This window comes from Lytechinus variegatus, chromosome 1 (assembly GCF_018143015.1).
Source record: "Lytechinus variegatus isolate NC3 chromosome 1, Lvar_3.0, whole genome shotgun sequence".
In the NCBI taxonomy this organism is placed as follows: domain Eukaryota; kingdom Metazoa; phylum Echinodermata; class Echinoidea; order Temnopleuroida; family Toxopneustidae; genus Lytechinus; species Lytechinus variegatus.
Window position 1 is genome coordinate 21,493,952 of NC_054740.1, and position 26,075 is coordinate 21,520,026.

Consider the following 26,075-nt stretch of genomic DNA (forward strand, 5'->3'; position numbering starts at 1 on the left):
TATAATCCCTTGATAAAACCACTGATACCGTGGAATGAACACACCTGGCATGCACGAATCACATTCTATATCCAGTTTCAACATGATTTTATTCTTTGTAGATGTTTTCATGTTCAAACTGATATTCTTATAACATTATCACTGATTCAACAGGATTTTTCTTCATTAGCTAAAAACACATTTTAGCTCTTTAAGAAATGCAAGATTTTTTAATCAAGTATTTTGTTTGTTTGTTGTTATTATTAAATGTTTGCTCCAGGAAAAAGATATAAATAAACACCTACTTTTGGCAAGTATTTTAGATAATATAACAATAACTTCTTCTTTGACGATAATATTCAGAATTGTTATGACGTTCAACAATCAAATCCAATAAGAGAATTTTAATCACCACAATAAAATCATCATAAAATCAATGCATTGAGCAAAAGTGTTTATAACTCATTTTGGGACTTTTGATGAGAAAATTCAAAGTTCAAGAACCCACCCCCCCCAAAAAAATTTTTTGCATTCCTTCCTTCAACTAATTAATATTTATCAAATAAAAATTCATTTACACACCCATCAACCAGTCCTCGCTCCATCGAGCAATGTACATTTATTCAAGGAAATTATATTTACCTTTCTTAATTTAAACTATTCAATCTACACCTGGGTATCCATCAAATTCCTCCACAATTACCACCAAACAAAATCTTGAGTTTTCCAACGAGCTAAAAAGAAGTATTTAGAATCCATCAAAAAGGGACTAATCTCAACGATAAATTGTCCTCAGAATTATATGCAAACCAACTCCCAAAGCAGTCAGAATACTGTATTGACTCCTGCCTTAGACAACAATAGAAATTTTAAACCCTTAAAATGGTATCAACATGTATCGTTTTACTGTGTCAAGAAAAGTACACGGTGCAATGTCTGGTCAGCGCTCAGAGAGAGACCGAAGTTACAGATTAACTACAAACTCTTTTTACTGCTTCACTGCTACAATAAAAGACTGCTTAAAAGCTGTATGAATCAACAGTATGTGGTATCAAATTGAAAGAAGAGACAGTTATGCTTGACAAAATGCATTAGACCTTTGCAAATACATGTAAATGCCCACAGAAAAATAGGGTTAGGGTTAGATTGAATTACAACAAATAATGAATTTAAAACAGAAATAAATTTCCATAGATTAAACAATTAAGCATTAAACTAATACTAAATAGACATTGATGTATAAATGGATTGGTTATTCAATTAATTCATTTAGCCACCAATTAATCAATTAATATATATATGTTCCTAAGTACAAAAAATGCAGAAATGAATTAATAACATTAATGCAAGAAACTCTATTATCATTACCACCATCAATGACAACACCAGCAACAACTTTACATAAAACCAGCAAATTTTCAAAAAATATGACAATATATATATATCTAGAACTGCTTTTTTTTTTTACTGCTAGATTTTTTGAATGAATGTAAATTATGACTACATTACACAAATATATGTTCCGATAAATATCCAACTTTCTTTTATAACTTCTTTTCTGCGTAGAAAGTAAGAAGAATATTATAGCTTTACAGATTTAGCTAAATTGTACATAAGATGGCTAAGATTTTATCTTCTCAATTTACAATGTTTGGTTTTAGTTGTGAATTTTGATAACTGAAAGTAGTGTTTCCCCGTAAAGTGCTGATATCTTTCAGTATTCCGCAGGTTAAGAACGCTGTATTCTGGTAAACATGCATGAGACTACATCTATATCGTCGGTCTAAGTTTTACTTGTTACATTTTTTATATAAGGAAACCAATATTGATGATAGACTCTCTTTCTAGCTATCACCCCATATAAAGGCCTATATAGAGCTCATAATTATTATTTTCCAGATTTTTTTTCTTATGAGAACATGTTACACACGCAGGTAACGTGACCAGACCACAGAAAACTGTTTGTCTAAGAACAGAGAGAAACACATATTTTGCATGATTTTTTTCAAAAAATTGCTTGGACTTCGGCAAATTTTCAACTTATTGAACTCTTTGAAGGTTAACTTTTACATGCAAATTTACCTGTAGGGTCTATTCTTCTTCTTCTTCAGTACAATGAATGATGCATGAGTCTCTGAAAACTATGTTGAAACTTACTGCATGTAAAATTGTAAATATATAATATTTCCTACACAGGTAGAAAATTGAGGATACTTGAAAACAGTGGATGTGTTTGGCTTTTGGAGTAAAAACTGGCTTCATGTGCCTTCATCTCTACTAGCCATAGTACTAGCCTGCCTACAAAGAATGAAATTTGGTTGTTTCCTCTGAAGCCACAATATCATTGAGAATGATGTGAAAAAAGTACACAAAGAACTCCATATTGCTCCAGTCATCATTTACAACTGTAGATGAATGAACCTAACTCTCTGTTGGTATTTGATTGTATACCTGGATTAGGGAACGAGGTGCATGGCAGTAAACTTCAACATTTCACACCTACTTTCTAAAAATACTGTATAGGATGACAGTGCAGGTCACCTCATTAGGTTCATGTGCTATCAAAAACATGATAGAAATGGAACAACTGAACCCAGACAAAAAGAGAAAGAGAGATAATGTAAAAGGGTGAATGCTAATATACCTGCAAGTCAGGAACGGAAACAGGTTAGAAATGGCAGACCGATGACAGAATAGCCGGTGTTCCCCTGGTCTCCGGAGTCACAGCCTGATAGTATCCTCTTGCAACGATCCCTTTGGCTAAAGCAGAACTCGTATAACTGTCTCCTCACTGTATGCAAGAAGAAGAAAAGAGATAGCACCTTCCGTTAATCGCCTGAGTGCACAAAGCGTCTCTAGCATCCGCCTGCCCGCAACAGTTGGGCATGAGACCGGTGGACGAGGGGGAGGGGTTGTTTCATTCTATCCACAATCGCGTATTGTTTAGACGTGTCGGGTATTTGTGAGGGAACCCAATTGCCCAGATCGCTCCTGAAAGGGGGTTTATGAGACGAGAGGTGGGATGAATAGGGGTATGATTCCATTGGAATAGGATTGTATGGGGGGTGGTAACAACCCCCCTATCACTTGAGTGGGTGATATAGATTAGATTGAGAGGGTTGGTTATAGGACTGGTATTGTGTCCATCCCAGGATGAAATAAACACTCAAGACTGTTCGTTATCCCTTTCTTTTATTCCCCTCCTTGCTTTTTTTTCTTTAGACCTTGTCTTTCTTCCCACATTCTTATTTATGCCCCCCCCCCTGTTCTCTCTCTCTCACCACATATCCCCTGTAAACATATATTTTCTCTTTTCCTCTTCTGAGGTACTTTATTTCATAAAATCAAAATAACAATATATTCACATGTATACAAAATTAATCAACAGGTATAGAAAAGAAAGAGTAAATACAAATGCAGAAATGGTAAGAGTATCTAAAACAGAAACTTTTCAAGTTCTTCTGTAAACATATATCTCTCTCTGTCTGTCCCTCCCTCTCTCTCCATTTTCCTCTCATGATTGTGTTAAACACAGAGCAAACATCAGGTACAAAACACTGCGGATATTGTATAGATTTTACAACCTATAGCAATGAAAGTACAACCCATGCTTGTAAATTTATACGATCAATATACAGCATGATGATCTGACTGACACCATTGACATCCATATCAATGGTAAGACAACTATCTACTGAGTAGCGTTAAAATGATCCAAATTAATTCAGCTTGAACTCCCAGGTCAATCCTTCTCGGACATTGGTATTCATACAAAAACTGAGTATTCCTACAGATCCAGGGGAATTGTCATAACTTAGTTCATAACAAATACGAATGTAAGCCTCAAATTACAAAGTAAAATAATTAATTTTCCACTTTCTGTATATAAAATTTATACAAATGATGAAATAATTTAAGATAGGTTTAGAATTATACAGTCATCATTAACTGTTCGTATAACTATTCATCAAATTATAAACATTTTTGTGTTCAGGCTATATCTGAGTGAGGTAAATATCAAAAAGCATTCAAAATAAGTAGTATCAGGAGACAAGAGACAGAGATTAAATTTGTAGTTCATTTAGCTATCTATATATACATGTATATATTCTTTACTATTATTCTTTACTATTGTTTGATGAGTCCCCTTTTATCAAATCAAATCATTACAAAGCAGAATTACATGGAAAGTTAAGATAATATCCCTCTCTTGATTTTTTACATCGATAAGAAGTATCTAAAATCATAATTAGAAAGTAACCGACAAATATTGTATCCTGATATTTGAAGCTTTTTCATGTGTAAAACTCTTTTTCAACAAAAAGAGCAAAATATGCATTTATAGTGGTTTTTGGTCAGAATCCCAACCCAACACAATACGTTTAATTAACAAAAACCACAATGTTATGAAACATTTTTTCCAACAAAAAAGACATTTTTTCATTCCTTTGGTAATGCATTTTGCTGTTGTCATTATTTTAATGATATTTCAGTAGAAAAATTACTTTAAAAAATATTTCATTATTATGAAATGAAAGGTCACCGCCACAAACAAGTATTTCTGAGTGCAAACTTAATAATGAAGCTTAGTTTAATGCCACAAAAACATTAAAAGCTAACGGGAAATTCATCTCAAAAGAATAATTCATGAGGATTAATTCTACCTTTTAACAGATTAGAAATAAGAAGGAAGGGTTTTAGAAGTATAGATGAAACAAGAAAGATTGAGGAGTAAGACGAAGTAAGAAGATTTGAACTTGATATAGAAGATTTATTACCTTACTTTGTAAAGGCAAGGATAGTGAACCCTAGAATGTGGGTGTGTTCAATCAGTTTTATAAAGTGAGAATCATATGATTACGAAATCAAACTGCGAAACACTAAACACAAATACAAAGAGATAGTTGCGTTCAATTGATTTTTTAATCAGTTTCTCCTTCTTTACAAGCTCATCCGCCACTGCCGTGGAGACAGTAATTTTCCGTTTTACCAGTAAATAAAGCGGAAATTCTGTTTGGTTCTTATACTTTTCATGTAAAAATTCATGGAATTCACCTTTGCAAAATGGAATTCAGGTTTTTCTGTGTAAATTTTCAGTGACAAAACAGAATTTCCAATTTTAGATCAAGTTGGAAACGGAATTCAGATTTTCTGAAACAAAAAGACCATTTTTGAAACGGAAAATGACTGTCTCTATTGCGTTTTAAAGATCAATGGGTTTTACCAAATCATTTGATCAACACCAATACCTATTGAAAGATGATTTTTTTTAAATATAATCAATAAACTATTGTTTGAATGCATCCATGGTTAAACTAAAATGAAAGCTATTTTCTTCTGGGAATATTTTGACTAGAAAAGAACTTTGCTAGATAATCATATATTTGCTAATTCATATTTGATATTGTAATTGATGAAATAAAATGACAATTTTTATTTTTCACACTGGAATTCATTTTTATTGACATAAAAATATAGTCAATGTGGAAAGTGTGACTTGTGCTATGAATATTTTATAATAAAACGTAAAATTTGGTAGATGGGCCATGAGACGGAGTCCAAATTAATTGCACTTAGGTGTGTCCATTTTATAGTTGTACGATCTTTCACTGAGAGATTGAAGATTGTTTATCAATTAAAAAGTAAATGAAAATTAAACAAATATCTTCATGTTTGATTAATTTTTAATCATGTAGGAATTTCAATATTCACTTGGCATTAAAAATTATTGAGAAATGATTGGTAATAATCAAACAACTTTAATGCAGTCAGCAGGCTATAGCTGTGTATGTGTCCCTGTTGGTGTGATACAGTAGGTGGTTTCAGACCGCCTCGAAGTTCGCCAGTTCCAGGTATTCTCTGATCGGGAAATTTACCCCGATCAGAAAATACCAGGTATTTTGGTAATGTGAAAGCAAACTACGCGTAATCTCCCCGAAAGAAAATACCCGCTAAATAGTAGGTACTTGGCGAAATTACGAGAACTTTCGCGGGGATTTTTCCAAGGTCGCAGGTATTTTGGCCATGTGAAAGCAAATTACGGGAACTTTTAGCCCAGCGTGTCATTGGTCGTCGTTGGGCGCGGGAGCTGTGGGTGGCTGCTGGGCTAGTGATTTTGAATCTCGCGCCTTGCCTGCTTATCAGACCATACTGCGCATGCTCGTAACTTCAGGAACTTATCCCGAAGGGTATGTTTCAGGGCGGTGTGAATGCAGGAATAATTAACGGGTATTTTTCAGCCTAAAAAAGTTCTCGTAATTTAACGGGGATTCTTGTGATCGAGGAGGTTTGAAACCACCTAGTGTTGTTATACTTCCATATTTTTCTGAGTGGAGGGGTGGCCATGGCATTATTAACTGAACTTGAGATGACACCTGAACTTGTTAGACATCCCCTGATTCTCATGATGGATTAACAATTATCTCAATCTATGCACCAATATAATCTCACATAGGGGGGAGAAATTAACCCTATTTAATCCCCAATCAATGAATGTCTTGTTCCGCATATTCTAACAACCAAAGTTCTCTTTTGACAAAGATGATTCTTATTATATACAATAAGTCGAAATGTAACATGCAATATTTGTCAGTTGCCGTAAGTGAAAAATGACCTCATTCAGGAACCATTTGCCGCTCAATAGAGGGTTTATAAATCACTGTCATTTATCCTATTCTAATAACATTCATTGGCAAAAAGAAAAATCTGAAACATTTCTGTTCACCGCTGAACTTTTTTGACTGTGGGAGAGGAGGGGAATGGAGCTCGTTCAACTCACACAATCAAAGAAGCAGTTGTTACATGGGGATTACTTACAAATTATTTGGAATATTGCTGTTTTTATTTGCTTTGTCAGCTTGAGCAGAAACTTGTCACAAATCAATTCATACAGTGTATTCACGCACGGTTTATGCCGGCACAAAAGGCAGTAATTGCGACAAATGAATCAAGGGTACGGGAATAAAAATCTGGCCCGTTCGTGAATGGTTTGATGCCATGCTAGACTAACTCCATCAAAGATTGCGCCCACTTCCAAAGTCAAATGTGCAGAGTAGATTATCTCTTGGTTATATTTGTGCAAAATATTGTGATCAGAAGACTGGCATTGTTGACAATAGAATATTTTCCACTGATTGCACTTTTAGTTTAATAACATCGCTTTTAGGTCATAGCAACATTTTGAAGATGAGAGGGATGTGAAAAACAAGATATGAAATATTTCTTTATTATAACTGTTTTGAAGATTGAGTAAATAGCATTCTTGTTCTATGCCGTTGTAAGAAACTAATGAAAGGAATTTAGTCTCTCCTGCACAAAGAATAAAAATGAAATAGTCAAGTAATTAACACTGGAATGTGACATGTCCAAAAAGATATTGGTATTTGTAGAGCAAGTAGGTCTCAAATAATTTTTTTTAATCACACTTACATACATGTAGCTTACCTGAATTTCTTAATATTGTTTTATTCTGTTTATTTGTGAAAAAGATTCCAATTTACAAACTTTTGTTCGCTTGACTAGAATATCAGAAAGGAATCAAGAATGACAGAAAGTGCACTCACACCAGACAAAGTGATCACAAAACATGCCTGGCATTTTGAAAGCAGAGTACTCATATCCCCAAAAGTTACTAGATATTTTTCAAAATTAGAAGATCCTTTACATACATTTTTGAAATATAAAGGAGAAATTTGCAGCTTGAATGCATATTAATTATGAATGTTCTAGGTAAAGTATGCAGAGAAACTACAATAATTTTGGCCAATAATACAGGTGAGAAAAACAAAATAATTATCAGGTAAAAGAAGTGTGAACAGGTACTAATATTTCTAAAAGATCTTTCATGTCTGGCTTGGAGTGAATACTCCTGAGATGCTTTTATACCTGCCAGCCACAAAAATAATCTTGGTATTTTGACAGTAGAAAGGCAAATATACGAGAGCGTTGGATACAAGCACATCCATCCTCTTTATAGAAATGCGAGCCTTGCAGCAACTCCTTGTGAACTTCTGGGACCTTAATCTGGATCGGGCAGGTGTGTCAGCTAAAAAAAAATGCTATTCAGGATCTTGAGGCCTGAATAATTAAGTTTGCAGGTATTATTTTCATGATTGGGAGGGTGTGAATGCCCTTCTCAAGATGAGAATCTGTGACACTATAGTGTCTTGTTAGAAAGTATATAAACATTCTACTTCAGTTGGAGCTTTATTTGCACAGTGTGTAACATCCTGTGTAGAAGGCAATCTTATTTTCTATAGATAATGTTTATTTCTCTGATTAATGACTGTCACAGCTTGCACAGATTCTGATTTACCATTAAGTCATGTTTGCTACTCAAGAGCTGACTGTTTAAATAAACATGGATAAAAAAGGGGTCAGGAAGCAACAGATTCTGAAGTAGCCTTGGTATTTTATTCTTACATCTTTCAAGAAGACAGCAGACTTTTAAAAGATACCCCAGAAGAGTAGGCTACATTTACTTTTCATTGTGGTTATAAACTTAAAGTGATTGGTTAACATTGGTTTGACTTTTAAAATATCTGAGCTAGAAGGTGACACTTGTCACCTTTGTCTGTGATATGTTCCAAAAATGAAGCCCAGAAAAAATTGTGTTCGAAAATGATCATTTAGTGCTTCAAAAATTGAAATATAAAGTGACCGGAAACACCATCTTAATTTCATCCCATACACTTATGTGTACTATTTAGGTGTCTATAAAATGCCTATTTACAAAATCGGGGTTTGCCTTGTAGTTTTAGCTTTTTATTCTCAATAATGGTTGTTTTCAGGGTTTATTAGTTCTAATACATGCACGTGTACACATGTTTCATCTTGGTTTGAGAATTTTTTAAATCGGCTGCTCACAAAGTTAAACAATACCTTTAATTAAAAATAACACAACTTGGCAAGAGAGATGTTTTTATATGAAATATCATATGATTTTACTTTCTAAACCTTTTTTTCATCAACCTTATAAACATATAAAGAATTCTTTTTTTTTCATTTAAAATAATCATAAGGAATATCGAGTTTGACATTACGCATAATTTATTTTGAAGAGAAAAGAGGTATCCCATGAAAAGACTACTCATTGTGTTAGTTTGTATGATACCACAAAAGGGTTTATGTCTTGGAAAAACTTAGCAACTGCGAGATTTCATGGCCATTTTATTGTCCAGTTTTACAACATAACAGACTCATGGGACCATAGCGGCACTGTCTTTATGTCTATTTCTTTGTTATAGTTCAGAGGAAGTAGCTCCCATAGGCCTACTCACATGTAAACAGCAGCATTATTGATTCTGAGTTGCCGTTATATATGAAAAGTAATCATGCAATATATTAAGACAATAATAGATTCATATAAAATCTCACATAAATCCAGAAATGGATATATTCTAAAATGAGAAACACATCATCCTCCAATATTACTTTAGTTTAGGGCCTACATATCAGTAACTCAAGATTAAATTTTGAAGCAAATTTAACACCCCCCCCCCATCTAAAAAGGAAAAAAAAAACATTTGAACAAAGCCAGTAAGAGAGGCTGAAGATAATAGATAGTCCTATATTCAAATCATGCTAATTTGAAATTGAGAAGCACCTGGATATACAGGCTATAGGTGAATAAATTAATTGGCAGCAAATCAGAGCACCCCCCCCCCACTCCAATACCATCTCTGAATACTGATCACAGCTGAAACATTTCAGTAAGACACTACAAATTTAATAAAGGGATAACCTTGCATAAGGGGTCTCCTTGCTAGGCAACGATACAGCCAAGATTCTTTCAACCCACCCCACTGCCTACTAATCTCTGTATAAAGTCTATGGGAAGCAGAGAAAGTTCACTCTGACAATATGTTGGTTAATAATGAAAACATAAAAATAGAGAAAAACTCTGGTGAAGGTTTCGATGAAGTATTTTACACAAGTGTTTAATTCATTGTGCTATCAGCACACTGCTGGTGTAATTTTTAACACTGCATATTCAGGACATCAGGGGAACATTTAAAAAAGGCTAACATTCTTTTGTTTTTGTTTTTTTAGTTTTCACAGACAACTTTGTTCTCATCCAATCAAATACAATGACTTGAGGAAAGGTAGAACAGTTGTAATAGATATTCATGGACAAATTGCTTCTTGAAACACTCCTAAGGGCACACTAACCATATCTTAACTCTGATAATATTCTTTGTTTTTCCAATATAGACTACTATCTTTGTTGGTGCATCTTCCTCTAAATGTTCCTCCTACATCACTTTGTCATCATCACTGTCAGGCTTTGTTTGTCCTAGACCCGTCCTAGACCCGCCCCAGACGACACATGTTTGGTAAACAACCGACCTGAGGAAAGATATGCTAAACAAATCTTATTTCTCTATTCATATCTGCTTGGGAAATGAAGAATGTGAGAACATAAAAATGAAGGGATGGGACTACTTAAGTCTGACAATGTGTCTTCAATTTTACACAGGTTTGAAGGATGTCTTTAAGATGCATTAAGAATGCGTTTACAATGTGTTTAGAATGCATTTAGTATGTGCTTACATCGCCAAGATATATATTCAACAGCAGAACAGCAAGATACATAGAAAAGCTAATGACTGTCATTATCTAGAAGTAATAAATACCCTAATAACTAAATTGAATATGGATCTAATTAACTCCATGTATGTATAATCATGAGAGAAAAAATATGAATATCATACAGCAAAAAAAAGCTGTAAGAAGTTGATATCACATATTCTTTTCTAATTTTAAGATGCAACAAGGAGTTAACAAAATGAAATAGGGTTTGATACTGTAGACTGTTCTCCATTATATGCCTACAAATATAGTTAGTAATATTTATTTTTCTTCTTACACTTTACCTTCGATGACATTGTTAGGGCTTCAAAATGAGTACCATTTTAATAATAAACTATTAAAATGCTCAGAGTTAGCTGATAGGGTATTTGTAGCTAGCTTTGGTGACTCACAAACTTTATACTTTCTCATCCATCAATTATACCACCCGTCTCTTCCATCCCTTGGTATAAGCATTCTATGTAACATGATGACACCACTATGGGCATGTGGGACTACAACAAATAATTAGACTGCACCTGATATAGACGAGAGAATTATGGCACCACCTAATATAAGATGAAGTTCTTCCAATCAGGACTACAAACTGAGCATGAATACCATGGGAGCGTTTCATGAACTTGATAAAGAAAAATGGCTGAAATCGAGGTTGAGAGATAGATCATTCAACTTCCCTCAGTCTTCATGATGAGAAAGTTTGTTTTTCATTTCTTGAAAGATGAATCATCTCATTAATTTAATCATTTTTGGGGGAAATATTTTTATTGCTTTGTATTGATATGTTTGCATGAAAATGAATTACTTTCGTAATTTACTTATTCCAACTGCTTCTTTTGCTGGTTTCCTTTATATATCTTCTTTTAGTTTTAATATTAAACTTGTTTCATATGTAGAATATTTTACTCTCTAAAATATTGGAATTGAATAATATTTGGCTTTTCTGGATTTCTTTTGATGTGATATATAGATGTTCATGCTTGTTGACGGTAATTGCTCATTGATTTTTATCATAGCCATTATTCCTAATTTGTATGTTGAACAATAAAAAGAAATGAAATAAAATAGATAAAAAGTAGATAGAATTGCAATTCTTACACTTATAAAACAGTTTGCCCAACAAATATGTATAAACAAAAATAAATTTGGAACACTTTTTCAGTAAATACCTCCATAGCCTTCACATCGTCCAAATATGAAAATACCTCAGAGTGCACCCTCTACTGAACAAAAGACATCCCGATATGAAAGTTGAATCTGACACCATTGTCATAATTTCCTTGGTAATTTTCTGGAAGATATCACAATGACCTCACACCAATGGTATTTCATTCAGCTGTGTAGAGAGCGAATATGATACCACGGTACTGGGAAGTTGCTTTATAGAAATAAATTACAACTGTTGCCCTAGGATTACTTTTAGATATCAAAACTGCTCTATAAATTTCTCACCCTAGAATTGAACTACATGTACATTGTAATCAGCCTTGATCACAAAGAGGATTTATGGGAGTTATTTCTTAAATATTTTTGTGTGATTGTGATGTGACATCCATGTTTCCAGCCACTGATTGCACAGAGATTATATTATGTCAGGACCCAAAATGATGATCGTGGGTGCCAAATTAGAAAATTTCATTTACAAAAACAAAGTGCAATATATATAAATAAGCAGAAACTTGGATGAAAGCAAATTTCTCATCTAGATATTACTACAGCAAGGGGCCTTGATCTTATTCTCTTATTCTTTGACAGATTTTCATCATATTTACACCAAATATTTTATCTCTGCTTTTATTAAAACCATCTATTCAGCAGGGTGACTTTCAGGCCATTTAGAATTTTGACAGTGATGCGAATGACTTCAAAGAGTATTCAATATACATAGGCCTACCTTGACCTTGTTGAGAAAGTATTAGTCATATTCATATTCTTATGTCCAAACAAATCACACAAGTTTCACAGGGGAAATCTGCTTAGTTGAAGCAATGAAAGGTAAACATTCACTGAGTGGCCTTGTAAAGACTGTTACCAGATCTCAACCATTAGCATTGTATTTACATCAAAGCAAGTCCACCATGAAAATGGACAACTTTTCCTGACTACATAGACCCGTCTCCATCAGCCAAGTTTTCAAATCTTGAGCTAAGAAACTATTTCATGGGCTCCATCTGGACATTCCCTCAGCAAACTTGAGTTTTCCAAACAAACTTACATACTTTTTAAGGGATTATCCTGCTAAATTTGCAAGCGAAGTTACACACAGAATTTTGCTAAAAAATTCAATTTGGTACAACAATAAAAATAAAATTCATAACAGGAATAAGTATAAGGTAAGCTCTAAAAAGCCATGGCTACATTTCACTTTCAATAGCTGACGTGAGATCTTGAGATCATCTTCAATTTGGGATTGGGCTAGAATCTCAAGGTAAAATTGGATTAATGAAAACACACCAGATTTCGATCTACCAATGCACAGCATCAAATGTATCCATGGCATCAGCACTATAAATTCAATTTCCTGAATTCGACATATCAAGTGTTCCACACAATACAACATAACAAAAACAATTCACATTCCAAAAATCCATACTAACATCACTTCTTCACATTGGTTAAAGTACAAATCTTAACCTCTAGGCTACACAATAAATGTACAAAATATGAATAAATTAATAAACAAATTAGAGACGAATAAAATAATGAAATATATATTCACCTTTTTAATGATAACCAGGGCCTACACAAAACAAGATCCTAATGTGTAATAATTTGTTTCTCTTTGACAGGAGTAGTCTTAGGCCTAAGGATCTCCAAAGTACAAGTGATCATCCATTCACAATATATACAACCACCCCCTTACTTTAAAATGCAGTTCTACCAAAGAGAAATTATGGAGTAAACACAAAGAACACCCTTGTTCTTCTTCATCCCATAAATACAACCCTGATGGCTGTAAATGACCTTGGGGGTTGACCCTTCAGGTCATAGGTCATTCAAGGTCAACTAATGACTGTCTGTGTGTTGCTAACCCAAAGGTTAACAATCTTCCCTGTCCCATCACTCAGTTCACCCTCAAATATCTGGTGGTCTTTAGCCTAAATGTCTTGTTGTAGGGACTGACTACCTACTTATGGTTTCTGAGCTTAGAGGCATTTCCTCTTTACCCTTTGACAAGTTCAAGAACATCTCTCAGAGTGATACATCTTGGAAGAATCTCTTAAAATCAGGTCAGTTTTGTAGACTGGACAATGAGTACAGAAGGAAATCACAATGATAAACAGAAGGTTGGAATAATTGTATAGAATCTAGTGCACTGAAAGTTTGACAGTATGAACATTTTATGAAAATGGTATAAGGCCTATGTCTATACAGGCCAATAGATATGGATACAGTAGCTGAAATTTTTGGGGAAAGCCTGCTATATGGACTGCTTCACTTGCCAACAGGTATGGCCATGGCCCCAAGTTCTTATGTTACCTGAAGGTCCAATATTCGTAAAATGGAAGAGGGTCACTCCTCATAAAGTCATGTATTTCAGTACAACTGTTCATGAAGCAATAACTGAATAGGACTGGAGGTTTGATATTCATAATGTGAACTATCGTAGTCATCATGGTTATCAGGTGAACCCCCAATATGTGAACATGAAAGGCAAAGGAGAAGAAACTCTTGCATGCCTATTAAAAATACTTAGTCATACACTGAGAATTGATGAGTGAAACCACTAGGGCCACTGCCCCCTCTCAATATCGAATTCATTACCTACCCCAATAAATTCATAAATAACTTCCCCTATCTGTAAAAAAAAATAGACGACCTAAAGCACTTGTCATAAATCTGTTAACATTCTTTCAAAAATATTTGACTAAAATATTCTGATCATTTTCTTCACAAAAATATCCCAGGGTTGATGACATATTAACTTGCCCAGAAATTTTGACACATTGTATTGCTATTTCAGCGTTTGCTATCTGGCGGTGAACGTTATCAATTGGAAACCTCATATGACCTCAATCACATGGTAATGAACCATAAAATAGAACGGGAATACACGCTAGGATTATTTTCAGTTTCACAAACGACGAAAAAGGAGAGAAAACTGGAGCATTGGGGTAAAGGGAATGATATTAATCAGTATAATTAAACACAGACTATCACCTTCCTCTGCTTCTTGATAATATCTTTAGAATATAAAATTTATCTCCAGCTATGTTGTTGACTTTCATTCTCTTTGTCCATCCATGGGGTCAAAGAGCTGCCAACATCATGAAATATGGCCCATAGATTTATGGCTATTGAATTCATTTCCATGAATGTACCCAAACTTCTAAGTCCAAGGATGTGTTTTATTCTTTGACTTTCTCTCTATTATTTTCAATTCACATTTGAAAATTTATATTGGAAGGTTGCCCCGCCCAACCCCTGTTGCCCCCCCCCCCCTCTTGTGCCACCCCTGATCAACATTACAGTACTTACAATGCTATTACAAATCATACCTGTTTAAAAGTCCTTTCTGACAGACATTTATTGTTTTCATTGTTTAAGTTTGAACATGTATTAAAATTCTTAGAAATGTAATTTTTTGTCTCTCTCTGAATGCTCTGCAGTGCATTGAGCATCCAATTAAGATGGAACGTGTAATACATATAAGTTGTATGTATAAATATTATTTCACAAATCATATTCATCAAAGAATAAAATGTAAAGTTAGTGCTTTCTTTTGAACTTTATTCCCTTACTTTATCCTATACTTCATCTACATCTTTAATAAAGAGGCAATGAAATCCATCTCAATTTTTTCAATATCATAATACCAATATCTCACAACAACATACATAAACAAAAAAAGGCAGGGCTAGGGTAAGGGGGAGTTCATTGCATCATAACCAAAAATATCTATAGTTGTTCTTAAAACTATAATAATGGTTTTTAGGGAGTGGAAGAGCGTTAAAGGAAACCAAAAACCAAGAAGAGAAGCAATCTTATAGCAAAGAATAAAATGAGAGGAACAATTGAAAACAAGTTTCATCAAAATCGGTTATGAAATAAGCAAATTATGGAGTTTGAAAGCTCTTGTTTGACTTTCTATGGGGATCCTCAAATTGGCAAACATGCTCAAAAATTGTTGATTTTGTGGACAACTCTCCATTTGTTTTGTACACAATTTTTCAGATTTTCCTCATCTTTCAAATTCAAATTGCATCTTGCCTCCTTCTGAGCATGACATATGTCATGGGAAAATATAATTCACACCACATATGTCAAGGTCAGGAGGAGATAATGTGAAATATGTAAAATAAAGGGGAAAATCTGAAAATTTGTGTACAAAAAAAATGGAGAGTTGTCCACAAAATGAGCCATTTTGAAGCACGTTTGCCAATTTGAGGATCCCCATAAAAAGTACAAGACTTTAAAGGGGAAGTTCACCCTGACAAAAAGTTTATTGTAAAAATAGCAGAAAAAATAAGAAGAAATATTGCCGAAGGTTTGAGAAAAATTCATCAAATAATTAAAAAGTTATTAGAATTTCAATTATTTGATTTGTGACGTCATATGCGAGCAGCATTCCTACATAGCGAATGGTAAAAAATCAATGAAATGTCATTTTCTCAGAAAATTGAAAATGGTTTTCATTGTAACTTTTGTATATCAATAGACAAATCGTTTCACACCCGATCATGAAAAGAAAACAAAATTAAGTCATAAGGAACCATACAAAATTTGAAATTCATACATTTTATATTACATAACACATGGGGCAGCTGCTCGTTTATGACATCACAAATCCAAAATTTTGAACTCTAATAACTTTCTTACTCTTTAAAGCCTGTGTATAGCTTTGGTAAAGGGTCAATAATGTGATTGATAATCGAATATCATCTAATATGACAGTCTTACTGAAGCGTAGAGACCGTTAAGATATTTTTCCAACTGCACTTCTCTGAGAAAATTTCAAATATTCAAATCTTGGAAATATAGCGCCCTCTCTCGGCGATGCTTGTTTTAAATTAAAAAAATGGGCATTCAAGCACTTATCTTATAAATTTAGTGATTAGATATCCAAAAGTTACAGACAAAGAACATATCTTGAAAGTTTCAGCCCATTCCATGATTTGGAATAGGATTTAATTGAAAGACAAAAACACACAGATATTTTAATTTGATCGGGTGACCCGATCAAGTTAAATTTCCATGTAAAATCGCAAAATTTATCCTGTAAAACACATTTTCATTTCATATCCTCCACATCATAACTGTTATAGGGCATATCCATTCATATTAGCTAGCAATGAATCGGAATAGTGATAGGTGCATTTTGGTGGATTTACCAAAACTATACACAAGCTTTAACAGATTTTCCTCAAACCTTCACCAATATTTTTTACTATTTTTTCTGCTATTTTTACAACAAAGTTTTCTTCAGGGTGAACTTCCCCTTTAAATGTCTATAACTTATTTCATAACCGATTTTGATGAAACTTTTTTTAAATTGTTCCTCTCATTTTACTCTTTGCAATAAGATTGTTTCTCTTTTGGGGTTTTGGTTTCCTATAATATGCTTCCATTGGGCAAGTCTATCATTCTTGCCTGAAAATCCCTCTAATCCACTGCCTCCTTGCCACATCAAGCTCACTAATGGACCCTTTAAATTCTGTCATCTTTACATGTACGGCCCATAGAGGGATGGTGAGCGAGACCACATTTTCACCCAGGCTCACCCCTCCTTTCAATAGGTCAATGGCCTCTCTGCACACCCCCCTCCATAGGAGCTTGCACACCCACCAAATCACAAATAATACCAATAAATTTACAAGAATATTTTCCAGCATCAAATAGCCTACCCAATGACTAGTTTCTGCATTCATAGTCATGACCATGCTCCCGAACCCGACACTTTCCATGTAGCCTATATTTAAGCCTGCACAGTATGGCCGGAGTATAGCAGACGAGGCATACACAGCAAAATAAAGTCACTAGCTCTACCACACAATGCCTGTGCCCATGGACCCTACTGTAGGGTCCATGGGCCTTCCTACTCTGAGAAAGTTGTTGTCAATTTTCTTCCACACTACAAAAATAACTGCTATCTAGGGTAAATCCCTACAAAGATCCTCACCATAGGCGGCGGAAGCTGGGGGACAGATCCCCCCAAAATTTGAGGTTGGGGGGACGGTTCCCCCCTAAATATTTAGTTGAAAACCTTTTTTTTTTCTTTTTTTGCTTGTCAATTTTGTTTCCTGCATCCCCCTCAACTCTGGTGGACCCACCTTTAAATGTGTCTCTTGTCCCCCTAAAATTTGGGTTGATGCCCTTTTTTTTGCTTCTCAATTTCTTTTAAATGTGTCCATCACAAACTTTAAGGTAGACCTTTTTTGGCTTCTGGCGCCAATAGTCTTCGCTACTTAAAGTAGGCCTACCTAATATTGAGCAGGGTTTTTTTACCTTTCCAGGGGATAACACGAGTAATTTGCCTTCACACTAGAAAAATGCCTGATTCTCTCATCGAGGTAGATCTTCAAAGAATACCAGCTATTTTCAGTTTTCAATTGGGTCTGAGGGCACCAAGGCATGACAGTGAAACTCCTGACACTCAAGCAGTGGGGGCTTGATGGGGGTACATCTGGGGTCATTGTCAAAATGGTCCTTAACTTGTTACACTGGCCTAGTTGTATGTAAAAGTCAATCATGATTTGGACTAGTGCTGGTATTCTCTTGATTGGGTAGCTGTCTACCAACATGTATCGGTGTAAGAAAAATTGAATCAGAACTTCTAATAGTTGCAATCACGAAATATGCCAGCATCAAAAGTCTTCAATGGTAGCCATAAGCTGGGATAGTGTGCCAATTATAGCATATGTTAACACTTAAACTTGTTCTATAAGATTTATTCATAATAACCTTATCAATAAAAATATTACAGTTCCCGATAAATAATGCATGCTCCAATAACTGGAATTAAATTGAACTGATAAGAATGTTAAATATTCAGCTATACAAACTGGAAATCACAGCTGAAATGGCTCATTTTGTTTTCAAATGTGAAAATAGAATCTTGAAGGCTCAATTTACTGGTAACGGCTGAACATTTCAATCAATCATAACTTCTCTCTCTCTCTTTATTTCATTCTCTCATTTTTCTCTCTCCTTCTTTCTCTCTCTCCCCTTTCTTCTCTTTTACCATGCTTCCACTAGGTAATGGGGTTGTCAAGATTCTTTTCTGAGAACCAGATGAGATGATGTGGCTGTCGCCTGTGAAAAATCTCACATTACCAAGTAGGCCAATATAGATGTGAGAATATAATTTAAGCCAAACCTATACAAAAATTCATTACTTTTGTTTTGATTTTCTTACAATAATATTCACTTCATTATAAAAAAACCACATATATTGTCAAAAATAGCATCTAACCCCCCCCCCCTGTAAAAAAAAGAAAAGAAAAAGGTTTCTAGCAATTTCATTCAACTAGGTGTTCAAACTGTAGCATAAACCATCTGAAAACCACCAGGACAATTATTCTTTTTCTACTATTGAATGTAATATCAATATAACTCCATGTAACATATATTATACATAAATTTCTAAATATACTTTTTCACACTGTAAACTATTATACGCCTTGTGATCAACAATATTACTGAATCTATTTCAAGGCAAAATTGATATACATGCACAGGAATAAAAATGCTCATTTTCAATTTTGATGTGGTAGAATATTGGCACAAGAACATACCACCAATCAATAACATGCATAAAGCGTAATCACTTGCAAAACACTTTCATAGAATTTCCTAAGACTTTGAAGACAAAATTAGATATGTGGTTGTACCACATGCCATTAGCAAGGGTGTCTAAATTAAATGTGTCCACTAATTTACAGACAAGACAGTAAATAATGGTTAGACACTGAGGAGTCTCTAAGTTTGTAGAGTACATATTAATTGGTTATTGAACAAAAGCCTCAGTCTACAGAATTTAATTATTTTTTTTATTTTGTTTTCATTAAATGTTGCTATTTCTTGATTTATTCCAAAATGTTTCCATTTCAATTCATTTATTTTCTTTTGTATTTTGCTGATACAATATGCAGTTTTTATTTCATTGCTGTTGTATTGTATTAGGCCTATATGTCATCTTTATTCTGTTTTGAACTGCATGCATTCGTAATTCCGAAGCTTCCTTATTTTGGAGGTTCAGATATTTCAAAGGTTCGTTTTTCCAAAGGTTCGTATTTCCGAAGATTCGTAATTCCGAAGGTTCGTTATTCCGAAAACGAAATGAGGTTCATAATTCCGAATGTTCGTTAATCCAAAAAAGAAATGAAGTTCGTAATTCCGAAGGTTCGTTAGTCCGAAAACTAAATGATTGACTAACCTTATTTTGTTTTCGGACTAACGAACCTTCGGAACAACAAACCTTATTTCGTTTTCGGAAGAAAGTGGGCTAAGCTTAACCCCCGTACTATATTACGGGGTTAAGGAAATTTTAACATGTGTAAAAAGGGTATTAGGTTTATATATATTTCGGTTTTTAGGATTATGGAGAGGCCTATATTGTATTTTCTATGCATTTTTAGGATCATCATAAACCTACGTCTAGAATTGTCTATAAAGTACAAATTATCTATTTTTATAAGGCACAAGAGCTACTTTCAAAATGTCTTTTAAAATAAAATATATTGAAGCAAAATTTTCTGCTGTTCTTCCTCTTCAATTTTATATTTCTATAGTTGTGCAGATAATAGATAAACAGATTTTGCTTCCAAAATATATGAAAAAATGTTGGATAAACAAGATGTATGGAGTATGAGTACATATTGAGATTAAAAACAATTAATTCAAAACTTGTGTTTCACATGCTATTACAGAATGTCTTGAAATGCTCCAACATTTTGCCTACAATGTATATCACTACTCAATCCCTGTATTCCATGTAGGTCTAACATATTTAATGTCTATACAGAGAAGTTAGTCAACATAGGAATAATTAAAGGGGAAGTTCACCCTGACAAAAAGTTTATTGTACAATAGTAGAAAAAAATAATAAAAATTATTGCCGAAGGTTTCAGTAATATCCATCAAATATTAAACAGTTATGAGAATTTTAGTCATTTGATTTGTTACATCATACATGTATGCGAGCAGCTTTCCTACATATTGAATAGTAAAAATCAAAGAATTGTCATTTTCTCAAAAAATTGAGAATGGTTTTTACTCTACCTTCAGCATATCAATAGACAAATCATTTCACACCTGTTCCTAAAAAGGAAACAAAAATAAGTAATCATGAACCATTAAAAAATTGAAATTCATGCATTTTATATTACACAGCAGATGGGGCAGCTGCTCATTTATGTCACAAATCCCTAAAATTGTAATAACTTTCTTAATCTTTATTGGATTTTCCTCAAACCTTCATCAATATTTTTCTTTATTTATTCTGCTATTTTTGCAATAAACTTTTCTATAGGGTAAACTTTCCCTTTTAAAACCAAGTAATTTTGTTCAAAGTGGACTGGGTAAAAAAAATACTGCATTCAGACTAACGGGTTACTTTCTTATCATCTCATGTAAAGGTCAAATTTACTTCAACATTTTTCAAATAATAGTTTCAAAGATCAGAATAATCATACAACATTGTTTGAAGCCAATATATCACACAAGATTTATGCAAAACCTACCTTTGGCTCTAAAAGTGACAATGTTTCTCAGCACCTTATGATGTTCATCTGCAACCATGGATAATCATAATACACCACAATGAACAACCAAGAAGTTCTTGAAGAATCTCCTAAAGATAACATTCCACTTTTTAATACACAATATCCATGAGTCATCTTAAACAGATTGGTCAGAAATGACTTGGGGAGCACTTGGGGGTCATCTCCGTCCCTTCGGTGAGATCTGCTAACATATATTCCACAATGTCATGTCAAACACTATCGTCAGAAATAAATTGAGGAGCACTTTTATGGCATCTTCTCCCCTTCAACAAAATTACAATGTATCAAGATCTCTGTAGCCTCTATAACTGCTGTTGGTACACTCCACAAAACTGTTTATCAATCACATGCCTTAATTACATTGGTATGAGTACAGACGAACAAAAAAACATATTTTTAGTTAGCTGGGCTTTCCCCGAGAAAGTCCAGTGGATGAAAGTTTGCCACCAAAACTTTAGGTTGGTTGAATAACTGGGAAAGAAAAATATTTTCCGAGTGTAGGAAATATTTTACTTCTGGTCATCAGTCATACCAAATTTCACTTGCTATTGAATCCAGAAGAAATGAATGGGGGCTGTTCCACAACTTATGGGGGCTTTTTTATTTTGTGGGGAAAGGGAAAAGTAAAAGCTAGTTTCCATTGTTTTTTAAATTTACCTCGTTTGTAGTTTTACATGTATGTTGATGTGTCATGGTCATGAACCAGGTAGATGGGACTTTGGTTGAACCCCCACAAAAAAGTTGAACAAAAAAAAGAAAGAAAAGAAGGCAAAAAGAAAAAAAAAGGATTTCATGCTATTTTCTGAATATTATGTCAAAATCTATCACAAAATTAGATTTCCTTTTAAAAAGGTTGAAGCTTTTGCAACCCCACTTTACACACTTAAAAATTTTGTCACATACACAATATTTGGCCCTCTTGAATTTGTTTTCTCATTCCACCACTGGTTGACACAAGAGATGGAATTCAAACTCTCATTTCCCTGGTTGAACTCACATGTTATGCAACCTCCTTAAAAATCTTTCTTCTCCAGAATACATTCTTTCCTTTTCAAATGGAAACAACTGCTTTCCTCTCTTAAAGGATTAAAAACCTGCAAATAAAACTCCCTTTCAAATACATCACTCAGTGGACGCTGTTGGCAAACAACAGCTACCACAAAGTGGAAACAAGTGAAGAAAACAGTCTAGGATTGAAGATAGAGGATGGGGAACTCTGAGGTCATAGTTGATTCTACTTCTATTGGAATCAACCACGACAATACTCTCTGCAAACACAGAATGTTTGAAGGATATCTTGAAGAAACAACTTTCCAGAAGCTGTTGACATCTTTGAGTTCATCACCTTCTGATTGTCCATGTCATGGCTTTGCATACATTGACTTGTGGGGTAGTGCAAGCTGCTTCTTGCTAGAAAAGTGCAAGAATCGAAGTCTGACCCATACAACCTGAAGTATGTCACTGGAGTATTTTTTTTTCTTTGTCTATTAACGTTGTTGCAGTATAACATGGACTGCAGTCTGACCATTACAACCTATGCCATTGATGAATTAATATTCATCTTTGTCTAACCCTGTAGTTAAAAACACATTGCAGGTCAAATCCATCCAAAAAGAAAGTTATTTGAAAAAAGACAGAAATCAAACCAGCATTGTACAATTTTTAAAAATCAAGACATAAAATAAAGGTTTCTTTTAAAACATTTTAAATTAATTTTTGCTTCTTTTTTCATGATCGTGATATGTACATCATATGTGAACTACTGGGGAGGGTTTCATGAAAGGACTTGTCAGATGTTTTATCCGACAAGTCCCATTTTATCCAACAATTACTATAGTAACAGTGCCTCTCAGCCAATCAGAATCAAGGAAAGATGTCATATCTGACAACTTTTCAGACAAAAGTGTTAATGAACCTGTCCCCAGGTGTAAAGCCAAAGGAGAGCCAATGACATGACACATCTGCTACATGTATTTCTGTTGAACTGTTGAATAAATTAAAATAATTTTAGTTTTCTTTGTTGTAGATTTTATAACAAAGGAGCACACTCACAGAAAACACAATGGATCAAACAGCATTTGGTAATCTCAGAAATTAATCTTGAAGTCTGTTTAAGAACTAACTTTCTACTTCACACAAAACTGAAACCACTGCACCACCCTATTCTAATCAAACCTAAACAATTTTTTTTTAAGCTCCCTACTTGTGAGGAAATATCATTATCATCTAGCTATTAAGTTTGGTTTTATTCTCGCAATTTCTTCAAAAATAAGCTCTCTCTGTATTCCTCTGTGTTTGTAATTTGGGAATAGGCTGTACTAATGTACATCAATGGGAAAAAGATATCGGAATGCACAAAGCAATATTCCATGGATTCTACAGACTGGACTTGTTAGCATCCATTAAAACGACTTCCATGACTACTCCTTATTTCTACCTCGGAGTATAACTCAACAAAAGCATTCCGCCTGACTTGACGCATATATCTCTCACTCGATTTCACTGCCAGAATATCATAAAATTGATAATGGCAATGCACACCTAAATAGTGAGTGCTAAGAATAAATGTATTGGTTTCACTCCAAAGTGCTTTGAATCTTTCATGCTTCGCTGGATTCGTCTTGGCAACCAAGCAACGTACTGAATTCCCAATCCGTGATAAATGATCAAATTGCTAAGAAAAAAAAATCGCAGAGGGAATCAACGCTGATTGCAGGATACACATGTACTATTGTTGGCTCTCATAATTTCACATACGAGTATATGAATCCATCTTTACACGATTAGAGTAAATATAAAATCTATATAATCTACTGCATTTAATAAGCTTCAATGCATGTACTTTGAAGGAGAAATCAGTTAGATATTCTTCACAAACAGATTAACGATGACTTATCGGCTCAAACTGTATGAAAGTAAACAAAGACCTAAAATAAAGTGGTGTGTGGGTAAGCGATGGTAATCCCGACAGAGTTCAACTTTTTTGTGTTTGCAGAAAACTCACTGCATCGAGACGTTTTCAATTACATTGAATAAACAGAGAAGTGCGATATGAATACCCGACAGCGTGCAAAATATCATACATTCACCTCTTATTCATATTTTTTTTGTTCACAATTTCTTAAAGATAGTATTTATTACACTCGGTATTTTTGCAATGTAAGTACCTGAAAGTAGTGAACAGGATATAAAGATCAATCAGAGAATTAAAAGCATTCTATTAGAGTTGGAAAGCTTTTATAGCTATAAAATTATATGAATTCAAATTGTGACCAAAAATATTTTTGGCATTACCAAAGGATGAAAATAAGAGAAAGACACACAGAAAATAGAAAAGAGGAGGTTCAGACAAGATGTTAAATGAACAGTATTTTTCTCTCTTTTGCATCATGTCATTTGAGTTGTAGGTTCTACTAGAATTAGGAACAGGGCAGGGAATAAAATAAAAAGGAGAAACAAAATATTTTTCAAAAAAGGAAAGTAGCCGACAAAATTAGAAAGTATCTCTCAATAAGCAGGCTTTACTAAAACTAAAAGAAAGAAGAGAGATAAGGCAGAAAGACAATCTCTCTAAAAACAAGAAGATATATAAAACTTCATAGTTACATCAAATATGCAGGTTTCACTAGAGGTAGAAAAAAAAGAAAATAAGGTGGAAAAGGCGCAAATATTCCTCCTCCAAATTCAATGAATGAAAGGTGTAGAAGATTCCTGGCAGCGAGTCATGAATAATACATTTTACAAAAGGGTCTCCTTGATGGATTTACTGATGAAGACTAAATCCCATCACTTCATCACTAACAAGAGAATATCATGCATGGAAATACATCCAAATGAAGACAGCAAGGAGGTTCTTTTTCTCAATGAGATATCACTAGGAAAGATGCATGCAGGGCCTTGCAGTGGGGAGCCAATTTGGGTCTATTTGCAACCGAATATTGGATCTAAGTTTGGAAATTTTACGCAAATTTAATGAAAATGGAGAAGTACAGTAAGGCTGTCTGCATACCAAAGATTTTTGATGTCTCTTTCAAAGAGAATATTTCATGTGTCATTTTTCATTATTTATCTTCTCTTTCTGGAACTGCTCACCTTTTAACACCTAATCACTGAGAAAAACATTCTAGACTTTCAACATCAAAGTATCCCTTGAAACTCAAATTTTTATGTCTAGCATGATTACGTATGTTATTTTATACATTTTTCTCTCTCACTGTTATCTCATATTAAATACCTTGTAAATACATATACATTGGTATTTACTGTAGAGATTTCTACCCCCCCCCCAAAAAAAAAAAAAAATTATACTATCATTTTGTTCCTTTCTCCAAACTTTCTTAATTGCAAAATACTAACAGACATGCTATTATAAAATGCCTTTGCAAGCATAGAGATATTACATGATGACATGGTGTACTATAAAAGAAAATAATATTATTATCATTAATAAAGTATACTATCACGTCATATATTTGACATCGAATTCCATCTCAAAATGAAAAAAAATGCCCTTTCATACTTGTACGTTCCATTTTTTTATTGAAGGTAAACAACAACATGGGTGATGAATCAAAGGAATTGTATCATCTATCAAAATAAAAATTCTTAGAATACACTTGTAAGCTGAATATCGTTTGATGTAAAATATTTCAACTGACGTTCGCATGTCACCGATGCCTACCTGGTGTTAATATTCAGCAGATTCTTGTTGCCATGGAGATGAGCAGTTTGAGCCCTAATTTATGGTAATGGAGGAGAGCTGTGTAAATTGGAACCTGAAGGGAA

General features: G+C 34.0%; 1 long non-coding RNA gene across 1 annotated transcript in view; it reads right to left on the bottom strand.

The window, feature by feature from the left end:
• Positions 1-2,385: 2,385 nt before the first annotated feature.
• LOC121409086 overlaps positions 2,386-26,075 on the bottom strand; it is a 29,502-nt gene continuing 5,812 nt past the window's right edge. The window contains exons 2-3 of the long non-coding RNA XR_005969116.1: positions 25,972-26,065; positions 2,386-2,770 (exon numbers count right to left, since the gene is read on the bottom strand). This is a non-coding gene — a long non-coding RNA (uncharacterized LOC121409086). The remainder of the gene's footprint in view (positions 2,771-25,971; positions 26,066-26,075) is intronic.